This window comes from Pipistrellus kuhlii, unplaced genomic scaffold (assembly GCF_014108245.1).
Source record: "Pipistrellus kuhlii isolate mPipKuh1 unplaced genomic scaffold, mPipKuh1.p scaffold_m20_p_14, whole genome shotgun sequence".
NCBI classification, from domain to species: domain Eukaryota; kingdom Metazoa; phylum Chordata; class Mammalia; order Chiroptera; family Vespertilionidae; genus Pipistrellus; species Pipistrellus kuhlii.
This window is the reverse complement of record NW_023425449.1, coordinates 11,330,541-11,351,898: the sequence shown is the minus strand read 5'-3', so window position 1 is coordinate 11,351,898 and position 21,358 is coordinate 11,330,541. Positions and strand designations below refer to the sequence as shown.

The window sequence follows — 21,358 nt, the reverse complement described above, 5'->3', positions numbered from 1 at the left end:
AACATATTCCTAAATATGTCCTGGATTTTATATCCTTGAATAAGGCTCCTTAATGATTTGTAGCACTTAAAACAATTATGTAAAGCAAGGTAAGAACTTTGAAGAGTCCATTGTATTATTTTATAATATTTCATATGATTTTGTGATTGCTTTTCCCTTTTAAAAATATTTTGTTCTCTATGGATGTGTTACTTGTAATTGATTAAAATGATTACGTTGATTTCCAAAAATTTCAGATTTATGACTAAGAAAATAGCCTACAATATTACCCTTGTTTCTGAGAAAATGAGATTTCATTTAAGTGATTCAACTCACAATTTTATTTTCTAATTTTATGTCTTCACTACGAAGAATTCTTGTTTAGAGGAATCAAAACAGCATACTTAGACTCAGGTGGTATTGGAGAAACTTTTGGTAAACTTGAGAAATGTGTTATTTTTCCCTCTTAATAATTAAAAGCTAACCATGTTGGGGGGAATTCATTATTATGCACTTGCTACTCCAGGCGTTTTTTTCCTCTATACATTTCAAAATCTGTTTTCTAAACAATAGAGAAGAAATGTCTCTGGCTACAAAGAAATAAAACTTAAACTAAAATTGGATATTGCATCAGATTCCAGAGAGGGTGGTTTTAATTTTCCATAGATGGTTTTAGCGTGATCACATACTAGGAATTTGAATAACTTTATAATATTTATCCTCAAACTGCATAAAAACTTGCCTTCATCTAGCAAGCATGTCAAAACAGGATTTTTAAAATGGAAATTCCCTATTACAGTCTAGGTTATCTTTAGCGTTTCTTACATAGGACAAATCATACTATTCAGGAATCTGGTTGTTTATTTATTTATTTATTTATTTTTATTTATATTTTATTGATTTTTTACAGAGAGGAAGGGAGAGAGATAGAGAGCTAGAAACGTCGATGAGAGAGAAACATCGACCAGCCGCCTCTTGGACACCCCCCTACTGGGGATGTGCCTGCAACCAATGTACATGCCCTTGACCGGAATCGAACCCGGGACCCTTTCAGTCCGCAGACCAACGCTCTACCACTGAGCCAAACCGACTTCGGCAGGAATCTGTTTATTTATAGAGGTGTCTTTTTAGTTTCTTTTATCCAGAAACAAAACTTGCTACTTTTTAAAGTGGCAAGGATATTTGATGCAGGCAATGTCAATAGTCTTTTGAGACAGAATTCCAACTGATTGAGTAGCCTTCCAGGTGGACTTTTAGCTTAGGGGGAAAAGGCAAAAAAGAACAGAAGGAAGAGGGCAAACTATCTAGTCAGGGAGGGGGGAGGTGGAAAGCTAACAGTGGAAGATTGCTAGCTGCAATCCTTCTGGAATAGAGCCTCTGAAACAGGGCAAGGATTTTATAAAAACCTCCTCTCCTTTTCTGTGATTTGTTGGAGAACATAATTTCACTCAGGTATTTGGGGGAGGAGGAATCATGAAGAATTGCTAGGTCACTTTAGCTATCATTGGGGCCTCTGGTTCCAAGCTTGCTCTGCTATATTCAGAGAGTTTCCCCCATTTTAATATAAATAAGCTTCTGTTATTCCCTACATGCTCTTTTCACATTGAGAATAGAAAATTCTGTTTTTCCTAACTTAAAATTTTTCTACTTATTTTTCTAATCCATTAATCTATGACTGCTTCTTTCCCACTGTCCTGACTACACTGTTTCTGTGTAGGGCTGTTTTAGCTGTGCCTTTAAATGACTGTCTTCTTTGCACTTGGCTGGCTCTGGGTCAGCCTACATATCAGTTTTCATAGATAGATCTTTCAGACCACCCAATATTAAGGAGTCACCCAGTCATTTTCCTTACTATTACAATATTTTAATTCTTTGAATTATACTGATGTTTTCTCATGTGCTTCCTTTTTTGTTTATCTCTCTATTAACTACTTTATCTTTAGTGCCTAGAATAGTGCTTGGTGTATAGTTGGTGTCTAATAAGTATTTGTTAGGTGAAGCAATGTATGAATCATGGCTCTAAAACCAGGTATAATGTCATTCATTGTATCTGGTCCAAGAAATTTTGTCCATAATTTTCAGAAACCGTACTTGCTTGCATTGTAAGTTGTATTGTTATGAAAATAGAGACCTAATAATAAACAGTGAAAAGGAATTTTCAGATTGAAGTCTGGATTGAAATTTTAGCACTTTGAGGTATAATATAAATTAGGCATAGTCACTAGACTTCTGTGAAGATGTCTGTAAAATAACTTCTTATAGGATTGTTCTGTAGTTACATGAAATAGTATATTTTTTCATGCAGCACTGCATAGATTATTTTTCACATTTTCCCTTTATCCTTTAGAAATTAAATACCTTTACCTGTTTTTTTTAAAGATGAAATAATTTTAAATGATGAGTTTTAGTGTATACATGTACTGTGCAAATATGTACAAAATGGGAACGCATTAGAGAATCTCTAGTCTTGCTGCTGAATGTTTTATGGGTTACAAATTGATTGATTTAATTTCTTCAACTTTTTCTTCATTAGTTCTTTCATCGCTGTATCTCTTCCTTTTCATTCTCTCACAATCAGTCAATTTCCTTTTGGTTGGTGCTCCATGAATTTAATATCCAGATGTTTTATTTATTTATTTATTTATTTATTTATTTATTTATTTATTTTTGCTTTCTGAAATATTTATTATAGAAAATATCATAAACTAAGTGACACTTATCACTAGGATTTGAGGATTATGGAAAAAAAAGTACATTCAAGCTTTTGTACATACTTTTTTCTTTGTATAAACATTATATATAATCAGTAGAGGCCCAATTCATGAAATTTTTCCAACCTGCTATATTTGAAGTGATTGCTTATTTTTTAAATCTTATAACAGCTATTGTTTGTAATTAATCATACTTTACTTTTTCTAATATCTTATTTTGCTAATTAGTCATTGATAATTGATCATTTTACTTTACTACTGTCTGGTTTTTATTTTTATAACTTACATATTTTCAAGTAAATAAATAACTATGTATTACTATCTATATTTCAAGCCCTTTGAAGTCTCTTTCCAATATCTGCTGCAGCATTTTTATTCATTTTATGTGCTTAATTAAATGTTTTTTCCATTTTTTTACTCCTCATTAAACATACATTTATTTTAATCCCAAAGGAAATAGTTGTGTATTTAATGTGGTTAAGTGACAGAGGTATTGTAGCCACATTGCTTAGATTTGAATCCCTGTACCACTTAATAGTTGTAGGACTCTTGGGAAAGCCACTCAACTGCTCTGGGCCTCAGTTTTGTCATTGTAGTGAAGAAGATAATAATACAATTTTTAGAATTTTTGTGTAGATTAACTGAGGAAATAGATGTAAAATGCTCAACACATTGTTTGGCACATAGTTGCTACTCAGTATATACCAGCTATCCTCATGAATATTAACATGATTATTTTGTAAAATAGTGAAAAGAGGCTTTAAAATCAGATTTTTCTTGCTGATTATGTGACCTTGGGAAACTCTTTTTTTTTTTTTTAACCTCTAAAATACAATTTGTTCATTGGTAAAATGGAGATTTTGTGTGTGTGTGTGTGTGTGTGTGTGTTTGGGTGGGATTAAATGTTATTTCCTATATAAACGAGTGTGTGTGTGTGTGTGTGTGTGTGTGTGTGTGTATAAAGCATACTGTATGCAATGGGCATACATATCAGTTCTCTATAGCAACTTTCACTTTTTCTTTATTCTGACTTGCTATTGTAATATGGGAGCCAGAAATGCAATAGGAATTTCCCCTCCCTCCCTCCCTCCCTCCCTCCCTCCCTCTCTTTCTTCCTTCCTTCATCCATCCATCCATTCATTCATCCATCCACCCATCCATCCATCCATCCATCCATCCATCCATCCATCCATCATTGTGTCATTCCATCCTTCCATCTGTGTGTCTGACAGGAATAAAAGCACTTCAAGGGAGGACGACTCTAGCACTTGGTTTAGTGTCTTTAGAACCTGAATTGTGGGAAACTGTAACATGTTTCCCCAAGAGTCCTTACATTCAGAAGATGAGGACTTATGCAGAAATGAGTCAAAGTGTTAATCTGGGGAACGTTTTGGCAGTATGAATATGGGTTTCGTAACACTAGACTGTTTTTTATCACTTGTATTGGTGTTCCACATAAGAACACTGTTGATAAGGAAGTCTTGATTTGTGCATGATGGTAGTTTTTAATTGACTGTAAATTAGCAGTGTCATCTGACAGTAAAGACAATTGCTCATTGAGTTACTTAACTCTTTTTATGTAAATTGTTATAACTAGAGGACAAAAATATAGATGCAAGCAAAATGATAATTCTAGAGAATTGTACGTTCATTTTTTTCCTACAATGAACAATAAAATACTTCCAAAATTGTTTATGTTTTTCTTTTTCTCTTAGACCAGAGAATGTTATAGTTGGGTATTCACCCTGTGAGTTGGAGCATCTCACCTCAGGTCACATCTGAAGACTAGTAGGCAGCAGTGGTCTATCCAGCCAGTTATGAGAGGATATTAGCACCACCTTGTGGTGCCTGCTGTTCCCTGCCATTTACTTTTTGTGCCCAGTCATTATTATACAGATCTTGGTATCAGGCATGGAAAGCCAAGGAAGACCTCAATTTGACTATTATCTTTACTAAGCGTATACATGCCTTTCTATTAAACCCTTAATATTTCCACAAGATTTGAAATTTCAGATCTTGCCTATTGTGGTAATAATTGGTTTAAGTACTTCAAATTCTTAGGCTTATGTACCATGATAACTTTACCAGAGGGAATAGGGGAAGGGTAGAGGGGTGGATAAATGGAGATGGCAGGAGACTGGACTTGGTTTGGTAAGCACATAATAAATATACAGATGCAGCTTTATAGAATTTTACACATAATATTATAGGAATAATATTTGAGATTATATTTTTCTCTGAATTATATAAGATTATTGTAAAGTAGGTATTTTCCTGTTTTAAAATTATTTTAGAAACATTTAAGTATATTTGTTCAATTTAGTTTTCATTTCTGTTGTAAATATAGTATATAAACTGATTTAAAAATACATGTCTAGTCTTGGCCAATGTGGTGCAGGTGGTTGGAACACCATCCCATGCACTGAAGGTTCATGGGCTTGATTTCCAATCAGGGCACATACCCAGGTTTCAGGTTTGATCCATGGTCAGGGTGTGAATGTAAGGCAATCGATCACTGTTTCTCTCTCACATCGATGTTTCTCTTTCATGAGCCCTAGGATATAAGGCTGTCCTGACAGGGATGCTGATTACAACTGCCAGAGACTTAACTGTGCTAGCATTTTTACTAAAACTGCTGTAGTTTTTCTTAATATTCTGGTTATAAAGTACCATTTGTCTTGAGTAACTGCTTCTCTTGTTCCTTAATTTTATGTGTCATGTTCAAGACTTTTCAGGAATGCATGTGTGGCATTATGAGAGAAATGCTTGTATTGCAAAATGCCTTCACAATCAAACAATTCTCTCTCTCTCTCTCTCTCTCTCTCTCTCTCTCTCTCTCTCTCTCCCCCCCCCCCCCCCCCCTCTCTCTCTCTCTCGTCATTCTTTCACCATGTTTGTTTGATTCCATACACAAGAGTATCTAAAAAAGTTTAAATGAAATTCTCATTTCAATACTCAGGATTAACTTGGAATTATTTATAAACTTTAATATATATATCCACATATATGCATGTGTGTGTGTGTGTGCACGCTCGCACGCACAAAAGTAATTAGGTGTGTAATGCTATGAATTTCCCTCTTAGGAATGCTTTCACTGTGTCCCATAGATTTTGGGTTGTTGTGCTCTCATTTTCATTTGATTCAAGGTAACTTAATTTTTTAAATCTCATTATTAACCCATCAATTGTTTAATAACATGATATTTAGCCTCCATGTCTTTGTGTGTTTTTTAGTTTTTTTCTTGAGATTGATTTCTGGTTTTATACCACTATGATAAGAGAACACATTTCTGTCACTGATCCACAATTATAGGAAGAAATCCATAAAAATTATAATTAGAAAACAAAATGTATTATTCTCAAATTATGCCCTTCCTGTTTTAAAATGTTAATAAGTCCTGTGTTTCATGAAATGAAGTTGATACAGTTTTTAAAATGTCCTAATTTGAAGTTAGTATTCAATAAAAAGGAAACAATACAATGTTACATTAATTAAGAAGTCACCATTGTCTTAGATACAATATCAAGTTTACAACACAATGTTTTGAAAGAAAAAGTTTTCCTTTGTAATGAAGTACTAATAATGCATGCTTTGGCTGTATGTTGATTCATAATCTAGATGCCATACTTTTCAATTAGAATGAGCAAGCTGCCTATTGCTATGTGGTTAATCTATGTATTGAATTAGACATATTTTATTTAAGTCTATACTTACATTTTTCTTTAATTTTATTGCAAATATTAATGGTTGAGCGATACAGTCAATTTTTAATGTAATTTTGCAAAGTAAATTTACATTTTTAAATTACATGTGGACTCAGCACATGTAATATACATTGCTTTATTATCTAAAAACAAAATTTATTCATTATGCTACCCACATTATTGTGCTTCCTATAGTCTATATTTGGTCCATCTACAACATGAATTTTTAAAGAAATTACATAGAACCTATAATCCTGAATATAACATATATTTTGATTTTAAGCCAAATATAAAAAGAACTAAAATATGCTAATGAAAAATAATATTAAGGAACCAATTATTCAAAATATAAAATAAAACCTAGGTAGAAAATTAATATTCTGACTTTTATGAAAATGTTGCTTTTAAGCATCAATGTTATTTTATACCAGAACATTTTTACATGCTTTTATTGATTTGAGAGAGGGAGAGAGGAGAGAGAGAGAGACAGAGACAGAGAGAGACAGAGAGAGAGAGAGAAATTGATTGTTTGATTATGAAGGCATTCTGCAATACAAGCATTTCTCTCATAATGCCATGCATGCATTCCTGAAAATGCATTCTTGAATATGACACATAAAATTAAGGGACAAGAGAAGCAGTTACTCAAGGCAAATGAAACTTTGAAATCAGAATATTAAGAAAACTACAGCAGTTTTAGTAAAAATGCTAGCACAGCTAAATCTCTGACAGTTGTAATCAGCCTGTCAGAACAGCCTTAAATCAGCCTGTCAGGACAGCTCATGATTTTTTTGAGATGTAGGTCTTTGATAAATTTGCTTTCATCATTGGTTTTATCAACATGAAAATAAATGAACCTATGTATAGACTTTTTCATTATTTTTTTAAAAACATAAGGTGTATGTCTTAGCATCTTCTTCTGCACTCTGGTCTTCTTCACGTAGCTTAACATGTGGAAGGTGTAGTGATTCATGAAGCCTTGGAGCCAGTGACTGACTGCTTGAATGAAAGCAAAGTTATTCTATGGGTTTTTCAGCCTCTCCCTTGAGATCATCATATGTTGCCAGCTCTCTCTCTTTAGTTGTGAGGAAGCAGATAGTTTCAAAATGTGCCCAGGAAACTGCATCTGAGCCGGCACACCATAAAGCAGACTTTTGGTTGTATATCGGCAGATATCATTGTTCTGTTTACCAATCACAATGGAAATAATTTGCTTTCAGGAAACATAAATTATAACACACTTTACATTTAGGCTTTTAGTAAGGTCCAAGCTGTTGCCACAGCAGGTGAACTATTTTGTACTTCTATTTTGTACTAGGGTTCCTATTTTTCCTTCATGCTTGCCAACTTTTGTTATGTTCTCCTTTTATTCCCCCCCCCCCCCCTTCCTGAAAGTAGCCACCCTAATGGGTATGAATTAGAACTTCTTTCTGGTTTTGATTTGTATGTTCCTAGTGATTAATGATGTTGAGCAGCTTTTCATGTGTCTATTGGCCATTTGTATATTCATTCCTCTTCCCTCTGTTGATTACTTGACAAGACCCTTTAAAGATCTGTGGTGTTCTCTCTCTTTGCAGGTCTTGTCTTTTTGGTACTCTTTCCCGAGAATTCTAGCTATTCTGGTTTCCTTGTTCTCTAAGCTCTGTCTCCTCTACTTGGGAGTGCTGGGTTTTACTAGGTTCCTCTCTCTGCACTGTATCCTGGAAGTTATCTCAAGGCAGGAAGCTGGGACAATTGTAGGCACACCTCATTTGCTTTTCAAATTTCGGGATCTGCAGTGCTTTGTTGCCTGATTTCCAGGGTCTGGTATACATCAGTTTCATATATTCTCTCAATATTTTGGTGGTTTCACATGGGAAAGGGAAATCTGGTCCTAGTACTCTATCTTGTCCTGATGCAAAACTCTTTCATCTTTTTTTTTTTTTTAATTAAATTTATTGAGGTAACATTGCTTATTAGGATCCTATGGTTTCAGGTATACATTTGTGTGATATATGATCTTTATATTGCATTGTGTGCCCACCACTCAAAGTCCAATCATCTCTGTCACCATCTATTCGGCCCCCTTCACCCTTTCATCTTTAAAATGGAGAGAATGAGGCTTAGGGTATGCCACATTCAGATGAACTCTGCTGAGATTCCTGTAAAGAATTCCTGTTATCCTTCCATGTTCCGTCACCATCCTGGAGGGTAAGCATTTGTGCTTTGGCAGTTTATTGCCTGGACTTGGCCGGCTCTGGCCGTTGGGAGGGTGGATGTGTAATCAATTGGTTTACTTTGTCAAGGGTTGTAAACATTGATTATTATTCATCTGGGAGTGAAGAACTTTCTAAATTAATTTGAATCTCTTATGTGATTACTGGCAAGGACTGAAAAATTCTTAGTAATGAAAATCACATGTTTTAAAAGAAATGGACCGAGCAATACTTTCTTCATTTTTAGTGATGTTGCGTTTTCTTTTTATTTGTAATGGAAATAACTCTTCTTTCCAGGAATATTAAAAGACTTTGTGAGACACACCTTCTATTTTAGTTTTCAATGTTAGGAAAGATTAAAAAATTCACATTTGCTCAAAAACGCAATATTCATGTAAGAACATGTATTTGTTCTTAGGAAATACACACTGACATATAAGGTAAAAGATGTATCCAAATGTATTCTCAAGTGGATCAGGGAAAGATTCTATATATGCATGTACGCTCACACACACACACACACACAGATAGGCTCACGATAAGATATTAAAGAAAATGTGTATATAGACTGTGCAAATTAAATCTTTAGAAAATATACTTGTTCTTAGAGACCAGCTTTATTTTGCTACGGTGTAGACATATGTGTTGAAATAACTGGGGTTTAAGTCCTTAAATATTAGATGTTTCATCTATAGCAAAATGTCCATATTAACTAAAATTACTTTTTTCTTCCTACTTTTTTTTTGTTGACTATACAATTATCACTAATTATCCTATATTATGTGATCAGATAAAAGGCATAACAAACAGCATACATGAGGTAGTGTCACATTAGAATATTGGAAATCAGGTCAGGAAATGGATCTATTTGTTATCAAAAATTAAAATGTATCTTTTAAAAAATATATGTATTTTAAAAATGATTTCAGAGAGGAAGGAAGAAGGAGAGAGAGATAGAAACATCAATGGTGAGAGAGAAACGTTGATCAGCTGCCTCCTATATGTCCCGACTGGGGATCAAGCCCACAACCTGGGCATGTACCCTGACTGAAAATCGAACAGTGACCTCCTGGTTCATAGGTCGATGCTCAACCACTGAGCCATGCCAGCTGGGCAAAAATGTATCTTGTATTGAGTAGTATTTGAAGTGTTCTTTGATTTAGAGCACATTTTCAAATAATTGCTTTTGTATGAATTGAAGCTGTACTTTATAATAAGTGCTTAAAAGATAAAAGAGAAATGCAATCATTTAGTCATATATTCATTCACTACGTTGTTTTCCATGCGTCAAACACTGTACTTGGCATTTTGTATACATATATACAGTAGAGATGGTTCCATCTGAGGAGTAAGTATTAAGTAAATAAAAGATTATGCAATCATAATGTTAAATAGTAAGAGACAACAATACTGTGATAAAAACTATAGTAGAAAAGTATTGTTTGACGGGGTAGTCGGAGACAGGCCTCCGTGTGGATGACAGATAGGTGACTGAAGGGACAGCAAAGAATTTGAGGTGTTCAAGGATAGTTGGAGGATAATCACTGGGAGAGAGTGCTGGCAGGGAGATGGCAAAGAGAGGAGAGAGTCAGATGGGGCATGGCTTTATGGACTGTGAAGAAGTTTAGATGTAATGTGAAGTAGGTTGGGTAGGCAATATTTAAGCAGAGGAATAACATAACCTGATTTATCACCTAAACACAGTGCATCTTTATATATTTACATATGTTGTGTCTTAGTTTTTTATTATAAAATAATTATATTTTCATCCAGTATAATTTAGAAAGTTAAAAACCTGTCAAGTATATAAAAGATTAACCCATCACCCAAAACATGCCACTTAAATTTTTAAACATATATTCTTCTAGTTTTCCCTCCTGGTATTTATTTTATCTTATATTAAATTATATTTAGAAAATCTATTTATGGTATAAGAGTTTTCCCACTACCAGAATCTTCATAACACCATTCTAAAGATTAAAATATTTTGTCACTTTTACACATCAACACTTTTTTAGCTAGTCCTCATTTTTTGGAGATCTAGATTATTTCAAATATTTCATATTATTTACATCTCTCTGATGATTTAGTGACCTTGGGTATTTTCATATCTGTTGGCCTTGGTTGGTTGGAGCATCTTCCTGTCCATAAGTATGTCCTCTCTGGAGAAGTGTCTATTCAGGTCCTTTGTGTTCAATGGAATAAAATCAGTCTCTTCGATAAATGGTGCTGGAAAAATTAGAGGCACATGTAAAAAAATAAAAGCAGACCACCAACTTATACTTTACACAAGAATGAATTAAAAATAGATAAAAGAGTTAAATGTAAATCATGAAACCATAAAAATCCGAGAAAACTTAGGCAGTAAAATCTCATACAATATTTTTGCCAATAATGACTGAGGGCAAGGGAAACTCAGGAAAAGATAAACAAATGGGACTACATCAGGCTAAAAAGCTTCTTCACAGCAAAAGAAACCATCCTTTTAGTAGTGTCCCGGTGCACGAAATTCGTGCACATTAAAAGAGGATTAATTATAGGAAATAATTTAATATTGCTATTTGCCCTTTCTCTGTAATAAAAGTGTCAGAGATGAAAGAAAATTACTATAATTTATATGAAAACCTTTCTCTTGTCAGAATCTGGGGCTCACTATGGGACCCAGAGTCAAGTCCCTGCCCACCCACATGCACCTCAAAATCGAAAATGAGACCCAGACCTGGCCATACCTCCTCCCCCCTTCCAATTGGGCTAGATCCAGACCTGGCCAGTCCCACCCTTGTCAAGCCCTGCCAGGCAGGGGGCAGAGCCTCAAGTCCCCTGGCCCTGTGCCAGGCCGGGGGGCATGCCTGAGGTCTCCTGGCCTGGCACTGTGGTGGGGGTGCGGCCTGAGGTCCCCCAGCCTGATGCCAGGGTGGGGGGCCTGGCCTGAATTCCCTTTTCAAGCCCTACCAGGTGTGTGTGTGTGGGGTAGAGTGTAGTCTCAGGTCCCTGCTGATTGCTCAGTAAAGTTCCTTATGGGAACTTGGCCTCAGCTGTGGATGCCGCCATCTTTGTGATACAATGATGGTCAATTAGCATATTCCCTCATTATTAGATAGGATGGTTTGAAAAGAGAGCTCACTATATGGGAGAACATATTTAGCAATGATACATCTGATAAGGGATTAATTCCCCAAATATATTAAGAACTTGCACAGTTCAACATTAGGAAGACAGACAATCCAATTAGAAAATAGGCAAAGGACCTGTGTAGACACCTTGCCAAAGCTCCATTATTTTTTTAGTGGAAGTGGGGGAGAGTGAGAGGAGACAGAGAAAGAGAGAGAGAGGGAGAGAGAGCAAGATAGATCCACGTGAGAGAGACACATAGATTGGTTGCCTCTCATGCACCCCTACCAGGACTGGGGAACCTGCAACCAGGGTATGTGCCCTTGACTGGAATTTGAATCTGAGACCACGTGGTCTATGGGACAATACTCTAAACACTGAGCAACCACCCAAGGCATAAACTCCATTATTTTTAAAGTAATAAGATAGTATGGAATTAATATGCTTTATAATTGTGATTGGTTTTAATAACTATAGCAATTATTTATTAATTATTTTTGTTGTTTTATATACTTGTTTCATGTTAATATTATATATTCCAGAAGAATATATATTTAATCCAGGAATGGTAATAACTCACTTCTTTAAGTGTATGAATTTGATTTAATATTGGAACTCTGAATTTTAAAGCCTCTACTTTATCAACTCATCCTAACATACATATAAGCTTTGTAACCTTGGGAGCTCTGTGCAAGGTTTACTGTTGCCTGCTTTTCAGTTTTACATGTATCTTATAGTGTTTTATGCCTATGTTACAGAGGAAAGATATGAAAACTGAGTCTGGTAGAATAAAGCTTTTGCATGTTTCAGAGACCTGCTATTCTTTACAGTGTTCTATGTGGTGTAAATAGAATAAGAATCTAGGTAATTATTAAAGTGCTCTAGTAAGTATTTTTGGAAAATGATAGGTTGGCTAAAGTAAATATGCAGATTTGTTTTTTGTCTCTCAGTCTTGAGCTTTTTTCTCAAAAGGCAATCCAAATTAGGAGAAGAAATCATTTTAGTTTCAGGTTACTTAGTGAAAAACATATATATTGGTTTTTGTTTTGTTTTGTTGGTTTGGTACTTGCAGGAGAGCAATTTTCTAAACATTTTTGTTTATGTCTGGAAATGGTGATCTAAGAGTTCTTGTATAAAAACAGCTGCCTTAATTTCAGAAAAATTGAAAGAGATTACTTGGCTGTAGAGGATGACTGATGGATAGCAGTATCCTTACTTAGGAATGCTAGAAATCTATCTTCTGATTTATTGCACAAGATCCTAGATGAAATGAGAACTAATGATGTTAACTATCAAAAAATACATGCTTGTCTGGTCTTGATCAAAAGAGCTTTGCTTTTAATTTCCAAGTTAAGATTTATTATTATTAATAAAAATTTTAGTATTCTAGGATTTTTAAATCAAAATGTGTACTCTGCCTCCCAGTTAGTCTGTTGAATATTATCATGATTCTGAAAGGATCTTTTCCAACCTTGACTGGTCTATAGAATTTAAAAACTACATAATATTTACTGTGGGTGACTGAAGATTCTTAATCTAGTTAATTTTAAGAATCATTATAGTGACCTAACTGGTTTGACTCATCCGTTAAAGAGTCTTGGCTGAGGCAGTAGCAGCTTGTCTGGGGTGGGGAGGGCTAGAGGGAGGGGGTTGTGGGTCAATTGGGGAAAAAGGAGACGTATGTAAAACTTTAAATGATAAAAGAAAAGAGTCTCGGGTTTGATTCCAGGGCAAGGGTACATACTTGGGTTGTAGGTTCAGTCCCTGGCCCTTATCTGGGTGCGTGAAGGAGGCAACCAATTGATGTGTCTCTCACAGGGATGTTTCTCTCCTTCTCTCTCTCTCCCATCCCTCTTTTCCCCCCTCTCTCTAAAAACTAATGGGAAAATATCCTCAAGTGAGGATTAACAACAGCAAAAGAATCATTATATTAAAATCATTTTTAAGTTTATTACAATCTATAAAAGGAAATACATGCATATGATCCTTCACTCTGTGCTTAAAATGTAAGCCAGATGTAAATAACTTCATATAGTTAAAATTAAAAGGCTAAATCAGGTTATGCGTATCTATAATAATACAAGCATAATATACCAATTAAACCAGATAGCCGAACCAGCTTCTGGACGTTTTCCATATGTCCTTCTGGATGACCTTCTGGATGAAGCCAGGGCTGTGAGGGCCAAGCCCCTTGTACGAATTTTATGCATCCAGCCTTTAGTATGCATATACGTTCTTTGGTGAATCCCTTCCCACCCATCCACCCATTCTTGCCTTCCCTTTGAGATTCCACAGTCTTTTCCATGCTTTTATGTCTCTGGCTCTGTTTTGTTCATCAGTTTATTTTGCTCATTAGGTTCCACAGATGAGTGAGATCATGTGATACTTTTCTTTCTCTGACTGGCTTATTTTGCTTAGCATAATACTCTCCAGGTCCCTCCATGCTGTCTCAAAGGACAATGGACACACACAATAGGGTGGTGAAAGCCTGGGGCAGGGTGTGGGAATGGGCTGGAAGGGGTCAATGGGGGAAAGAAGGAGATATATGCAATACTTTCAACAATAAGTATTTTACAACTAAAAAAAACATATCCTTAATAACTGAATATATATTTATATACTTAATAATTAAATATAATAAAATACATTTAATATTAAAAATTATTTTGAATTTCAAAACAGATATTATCAGTATTGGCTTTAAATTAAACCCAACTAAATACTGTATTATTCCAAGTTATTGTATATAAATTCATATTTTATGCATAATTCAAAGTGAATTCTATCATATTATTTACAGTGTCATGGACAGCTTTTATAGCCTAAGTTATTTAGTATATGCTAATGCAATTTAGATATATTTTGGAGTTTTGAGCTTATTTATGAAAGAGATGAAGAATAATTGAGATTAAAACCATAATATTGGGCAATAGGAAAGATTTTATTGAGGTGAATGAATCAATTGGGAATAAATTTTATAATGATTGATTTATAATTTATATTTTGATGTTATTCAGTCATACATAACTAAATTTAGTTTAAATTGAAGAATTGGTTTTGAAACTTAATTTTTAGCTAGTGGATCCTAGTTTCACTCATACTAATTTGGTGCAGTGTGGGGTAGAGATTCTGAATATTAAAAATCCTGAATAAACAAAGGAGACAAGTTGAAGATTAAATCCAAGAGAGACTTTTATGAGATCTGGTAATTTTCTGAATTGTTTTACTTGTAGTGAATCAAGCATTTGTTTCTTCCATGAATCAAAGGTTTCATTGAAATTCAAAATTGATCATAAAAATGGTGATGTAGTTTCTGAGTTTAGATGTAGTTTAGAGTGTAAGTAATATAATAATATATTTAAATTATGAAGCGGTATGATTGTTCTACCTTGGTTTGTATACAGCATGGTTTGTACACTTATTATAGTTCATATTTTCTATAGTATAGCCTATGTGTACTCACGCACATAATTCAGACATATCACATATATTTTTAAAATACACACACACACACACACACACACACACACACACACACATATATATATGTAATACCTGAAATTTCTGTGAAATACTCTTGTGTTTGCACCCCTTTTTCACTTTAAATGTACTATTCTGCACTTATTTTTGTGTCATTACATACATCCATGCCTTATCGTTTAATAGCTGGCTGAATGGTGTTCCCATAAAAAATTACCATAATTTGACTGTGGATATTGATGTTACTCACATATTTTTGTTACTGTAAGCTACAGATGAGCATCTTTGTGTTTATATAATTGATAGCATCTAAGGTATTATTATAGGATTCCAAGAACTAAAATAGCTGGATCAGTGAGTATGTACATTTAAAATTTTATAGTTAATTCCCAAGTGGCCTTTACCAATTCCCATTTCTTTTAGCAGAACTTGAATGTGCTTCATCCTTCAGAACTTTATCAGTAATAGAATTTCATTCATTTAAACTTGTGCTAATCTGTCACTGAAAAAGGTTACTATGGGAAGGATAACATATCATGAGAAACAATAGTGGCTAGAAGGTTGTTTAACCTTCTTATTGTTTAACCTTGAGGGGTTTTTTTTACTGCTAGTGAAGGCCAGTTCTATTTATTTTGTGATTTGTTTATTAATATTAATATCCATTTTTCTGTTTGGTTATATATATGTTTTTCTTAGTAATTTTTAGAAGGTCTTCCTTTGTTGTGAATATTATCTTTATTATGTATTTTATTTTTTAAAAATATATATTTTATTGATATTTTACAGAGAGGAGGAAGGGAGAGAGAGAGAGAGCTAGAAACGTCCATGAGAGAGAAACATCGACCAGCTGCCTCTTGCACGCCCCCTACCGGGGATGTGCCCGCAACCAATGTACATGCCCTTAACCTGAATCAAACCTGGGACCTTTCAGTCCGCAGACTGATGCTCTACCACTGAGCCAAACCGGTTTTGGCTATTATGTATTTTCTAATATTTTCTCCTAGTTTACCTTTTGCCTTTAATTTTTTTATGTTATGTTTTTATCATCTAGAAGTTCTAAGCTTTTTATTGTCAAAGCTGTCTATAATTACCTTTATGGTTTCAGTATTTTATGTCATTAAGAACATAAAGTTGGAGAACAAACCTTAGAAAAACTACAAACTATTAATTACTGACTCTTCTGGACTGAGGTTACCATTAAATCTCATTTGTGTATCTGTGCCAATTGAGAAGAAGACACACGAGCCATCAGATAGGAGACCAATTATTAACTTGAATTTGTACTGGGGAGAAAAATGGAAAACAACAGCTGGAAAAATAAAAGAAACAAAACACAATCTTGATAAAAATCAAATTCTTTCTCTGTTCCTGAACTGGACTGGAGAAAAACATGCAACCCGGATGAGTTGATTCCCTTTGAATTCATGGCCAGGAGCACAGATGGGTGCTGAATATTGTAAAGCAGTAGGATGTGTCACTATTTCACACATTCAGTAGTTTCCTAAAGCACTCATAACCTCTTCCGCCATCCTATTCTCAACTGAGAATTTGAATTGTCAGTGGCTGACGTGAGTGCTAATGAGCTCTCATAATAAATACCTAGTATTGCAGTGGGCCAGAGAATGAAAAGGTCTGTGTAGGAAGTCTTAATGGCTAATTTGAATCAAGGCTGTGCAGAGAAGTTAGATGGATAGAAAGAAGTACACATGTACATAAATAGATATTTATTAAATGTTTTAGTATGGTTTGAATTGGGCTTGAAAGGATCATTGGCAAACCAGAGGACAGCGAGGGAATCTACGATAAGCTGAAAAATAAAATAAATGCCCCGTTACATAATTTTACTTCCAGTTACCACCATCCTGTTCTTTGTGCTCAATGGATATATGTCTTACTTCTGTGTGCTGTCTGAACTCCACATTGCATTGTTATCACTTCTACCTTAAACAGTCAAGAGTGTTTTTAAAGAGACTTAAAGAGGTCTATGTGCGTATAATAGCAACTGTATACATATCTATATGTCTATATTTAAGTATAGATATATAGATATAATATTTTTAAGATGTTCTCTTTATATACCAACATATTTACTCTTTCTGGTACCCTTCATTCCTTTTCCAGAATGGAGCTTCTACAATATGTGGTATAATTTTCTTTCAGCCTAGCACTTTCCCAATCATTTCTAGGAGTGCAAGTCTTTGGAGACTGTTTTGTTCTTATTTTGTGTTAATTTTTTCTTTTTGGGCACCAGAACCAACGATCACCAGCTGCCCAAATACCAAAAACTATGCTTCCCAAATCTCTTGATGTGGATTCTGCATGTAGAGCAATCAATCTCTGCTCTACCTGTGCCACTCACAACAGAAGCCCTTTTTTTTTTGTCTTAATTTTTAAAGAATACTTTCAATGGATATAGAAATCTAGGTTGTCTTTTCTTCTTTCAGCACTTTAAAAATATCATCCCGTTACCTTCTAGCCCAGTGTTTTTCAACCTTTTTTGGGCAAAGGCACACTTGTTTCATGAAAAAAATCACGAGGCACACCACCATTAGAAAATGTTAAAAAATTTAACTCTGTGCCTATATTGACTATATATAACGTAATTCTCTTGAATAGGAATCAAATAAACACAAAGAAAGTATTTTATAATTACTTTATTATGAAATATTAAGTAAACAAAATAGTGAAAAATTATAAAATTCTTGTCTTGTCTGCACCTACGGCACACCAGGCAACATCACTAGTGTGCCGCGGAACAGCGGTTGAAAAACACTGTTCTAGCCACTATTGTTTTTCATGACACATTATCCTTCCCATGGTAACCTTATATGTATTGTCTTTTTTTCTTGGGGTGATTTCAAATATTTTCCTTTTGATTTTTTTGCAATTTGATTATTATGTGTATAGATCTGGTTTTTCTTTTATTTATTATTGGGATTTGCTAAGCTTTTTTCATCTGTCAGTTGATACTATTCTTCAGTTTTGGAAAGGATTTTTGAAATAATTCTTCACCTCTGATATTATATTTTAACAATACTAATATTTCCACTTGGCTCTTTTTACTATTTTTTAATCTGTCTGCTGCAATTACCCTTCAGCTCGTGCATGTTTTCACTGTGTTCTGAAAGGACCATAGTTGTTTAAGGTCCCTGTTTGGTAATTCTGGTATCTGCACACCCCCTACCTTTGGGACTAGTGCTTGTGACTGTTCTTGCTTTTGTTAATGAGTCATTTCTTCTCGTGGTTCTGTGTGTTTCATCATTTTTGAAAATTGAATGGCAAACATTATGTGTAAAAGGATTAAGAGAACTTAGTTAAATAAGTTTATGCCCTCCAAAAAGACAAGCCTCTTTCTGTCATGTTAATGGAGTGGTTGCATTGGTTCTGGGCTTTGCTTTCTGCCCTGTAGTTGAGCTGTGTCCAGTTCTTGCTGTACTTATGTTTACTGCAGTTTGTTTTGTTTGAGAGCAGGATCAGAATATTTCTTTGGTATGGTTTGGGATTTCCCCTCAGTTCTCCTGACCTACCCCACAGACTTCAGCAAGCCATGTTCACCTGTTCTTACATGGAACCTCTTTTAGTGCCTCTTCTCTTCTCCTAGTCATAGATTGCCTGCTTGATGCCCACTGAAAAGTTCAGAGTGCCTGTGGGATTTCTTTTAGCTCTTTGCCCTCAGACTTTATTAAGCTCCACAGACCACATCTTGGTGGGACTTTTCTTATCTTCAGTCTCGTCCCACCCATCAGTCTTAAGAGTGTTTGTTGGAGGCCTGTTGAAAAGTGATGGCAGGCGGGTGGATTCCCTCTGTCTAGGATTCTCAGAGGTCCGAAACTGTCATGCCAGCCCCCAACATTTCAATATTTGTTAAAAGTTCAGTTGTTTTCTTCTTGTCAGCTTTCTCTTCCTGCTGCTGTGCCAAGAATGAAAGCTATTTTTTCGCTTTCTCTTATATGGGTCCTTTCACTTTTACAGTTTTTGTTCATTAGTTTTCTTTGGAACCGCTGTCTGATGAATGTTGAAAAGCTTTGATAGGTTGTATGGGTGATTGTTATTGTTATGATAGAATAGAGTTCTTTTATGATTCTCTGTGTTAAAAGGGAAGGGAAATTAATTGTTAGTAAGCAACATGACCATACGCACATACCTAAAATTCTTGTTTCATTTACATTAAATTTGACAATTACCTTGGATAAAGTTGCTAGTAGCCAGTAGCTCAACCTGCTCTGTCACTTCCTAGACTGTGATTACTCATCTTGACTTTATTACCCACCTTTGTTTATGAAGTATTGATCCTTCCTTTTTTGTTTACTGAACTGTTTAGCCAGAATTCTTGAAATTATTCTTAGAAGTAAGATTAGCAACTGCTTTCTTAAGAGCTAAACAAATCTAAAAATGTTCTTACTTTGCTGTAGTAACATAATAGAAAAATAGTAAGTTTTAGATGTATATTATTGGCTGTGTTTTTTATGTCTCATTCATTTGTTCAAGATAAATGCCAGGTACTTTTTACTATTTATTAGTTGGATATTATAAGACAGTATCATTAGTTGACAAGGTTTCTGTAGCTGACAAGAAGAATGTATGTGTAATTTTAATGCTCTGCAAACTTTGGTCTCTGTCCCTTATTTTAGTTCTCATTTTTTAGCTTTTAAGATGTAACTAAAAATGGCTATGGTGCCTTGGTTTAACTAATTGGTGAGGCCTGAGTGGAATGTGGATAAGTGAACCATTTTGGCAGTGAGCAGAGAAGTAAAGCACACTTTTCTCATTAGTTGTCTCCCAGGCTAAAATTAAACAGAAGTAATATATTGCCAAATTTCAGTGATTTATGGGGATCTGTTCTGAGTCAACTCAGTATCAGACTAATTGTCTGCACACTTATATATTAGAACTTTTGTGTTATTTTTAATGGCTGTGTCTTGTAAATTGAGTATAATATGAAAATATCTCTTTAGCTTTAACAGAACATTACCTCTAAATATAATTTCAACTAAGTTGATGTTAAATTAATAGATGATTCTGTTTTATCACCTATATAACATTCATGAAGTTCAAGCTTGGCTGAGTCATTTGGGCATTTTTTGGTATAATGTAATCATATAACTTATATGCACATTTACTGGTGAAGTACTTTAAGTGTTCATTATAATAAAGTAAATGAGACTTTCAAGATTAAATTTTTTTGTGAAAATATTTTCACATTTGTTTTTCTTCTCCTTTCTCTAAAATTTTAATTGAAAAGATGTGCAAATAATATTTTGAGAACATTTTAAAAAATTTACTCAGCACATTTAATTTCTGGCATATCTGAAAAGACTTTTAAAACAACTTGTCTAATATGGAGAATGTCTGTAATTTCTTAATTTACCTTTGTCTTTAGCAGCTTGACTACTTTTAAATACAGTAGGTCCTCCGGTTACATGGGAGATCCCTTCCTACTGCGCAATGTAATGTGACTTTTGCAGTAAGTCGGGACCCACCTACGTAAGCACCTACGACACTCACATGGAGCACATACACAGCAGTAATGAAGTGAAACGGTAAAAAAAAAAAAAAAAAAAATTAAAAGAAAGATAACAATCCCTGACCTTTACTTGTGGTAAATAAATTAAAAACAAAAAACAAAAAAAAACCCATAAAGCACATATGTACATACGTTGAAATGACGGAACTTTTTTTTTTTTTTTTTTTTTTAATAAATAAATGGGAGATGGCGACCATGAAAGACTTACGTCAAGTCTGATGCAACCTGAAGACTGTCTTTATATATTGATTTGTTTGTACAGGATTTTTTAGTTTTCAGATTTGGATGTGAATTCTTTTTTCTTTTTTTTTTTTAAAATATATTTTTAATTGATTTTTTACAGAGAGGAAGGGAGAGAGATAGAGAGCTAGAAACGTCGTCGATGAGAGAGAAACATCGACCAGCGGCCTCTTGCACACCCCCTACAGGGGATGTGCCCGCAACCAATGTACATGTCCTTGACCGGAATCGAACCTGGGACCTTTCAGTCCATAGACTGACGCTCTATCCACTGAGCCAAACCGGTTTCGGCTGGATGTGAATTCTTTTTCTCACCTAATAATATTTTTTGAGAAAATGAGTTGTTGTAAAACAAAGACAGTATTCAAAAGAACTCTCGCTGCATACCATAATACTGTGGTTTTATTTTTTTTG

At 34.5% G+C, this 21,358-nt stretch overlaps 1 protein-coding gene and 1 non-coding gene across 8 annotated transcripts in view; one reads left to right on the top strand and one right to left on the bottom strand.

Annotated features, from left to right (window-relative positions):
- Positions 1-21,358, top strand: part of VPS13B (vacuolar protein sorting 13 homolog B) — a 513,325-nt gene that overhangs the window by 156,529 nt on the left and 335,438 nt on the right. The window lies entirely within an intron of this gene.
- Positions 17,421-17,555, bottom strand: LOC118718688. The gene has a single exon (XR_004987880.1). It is a non-coding gene; the product is annotated as a U11 spliceosomal RNA (small nuclear RNA).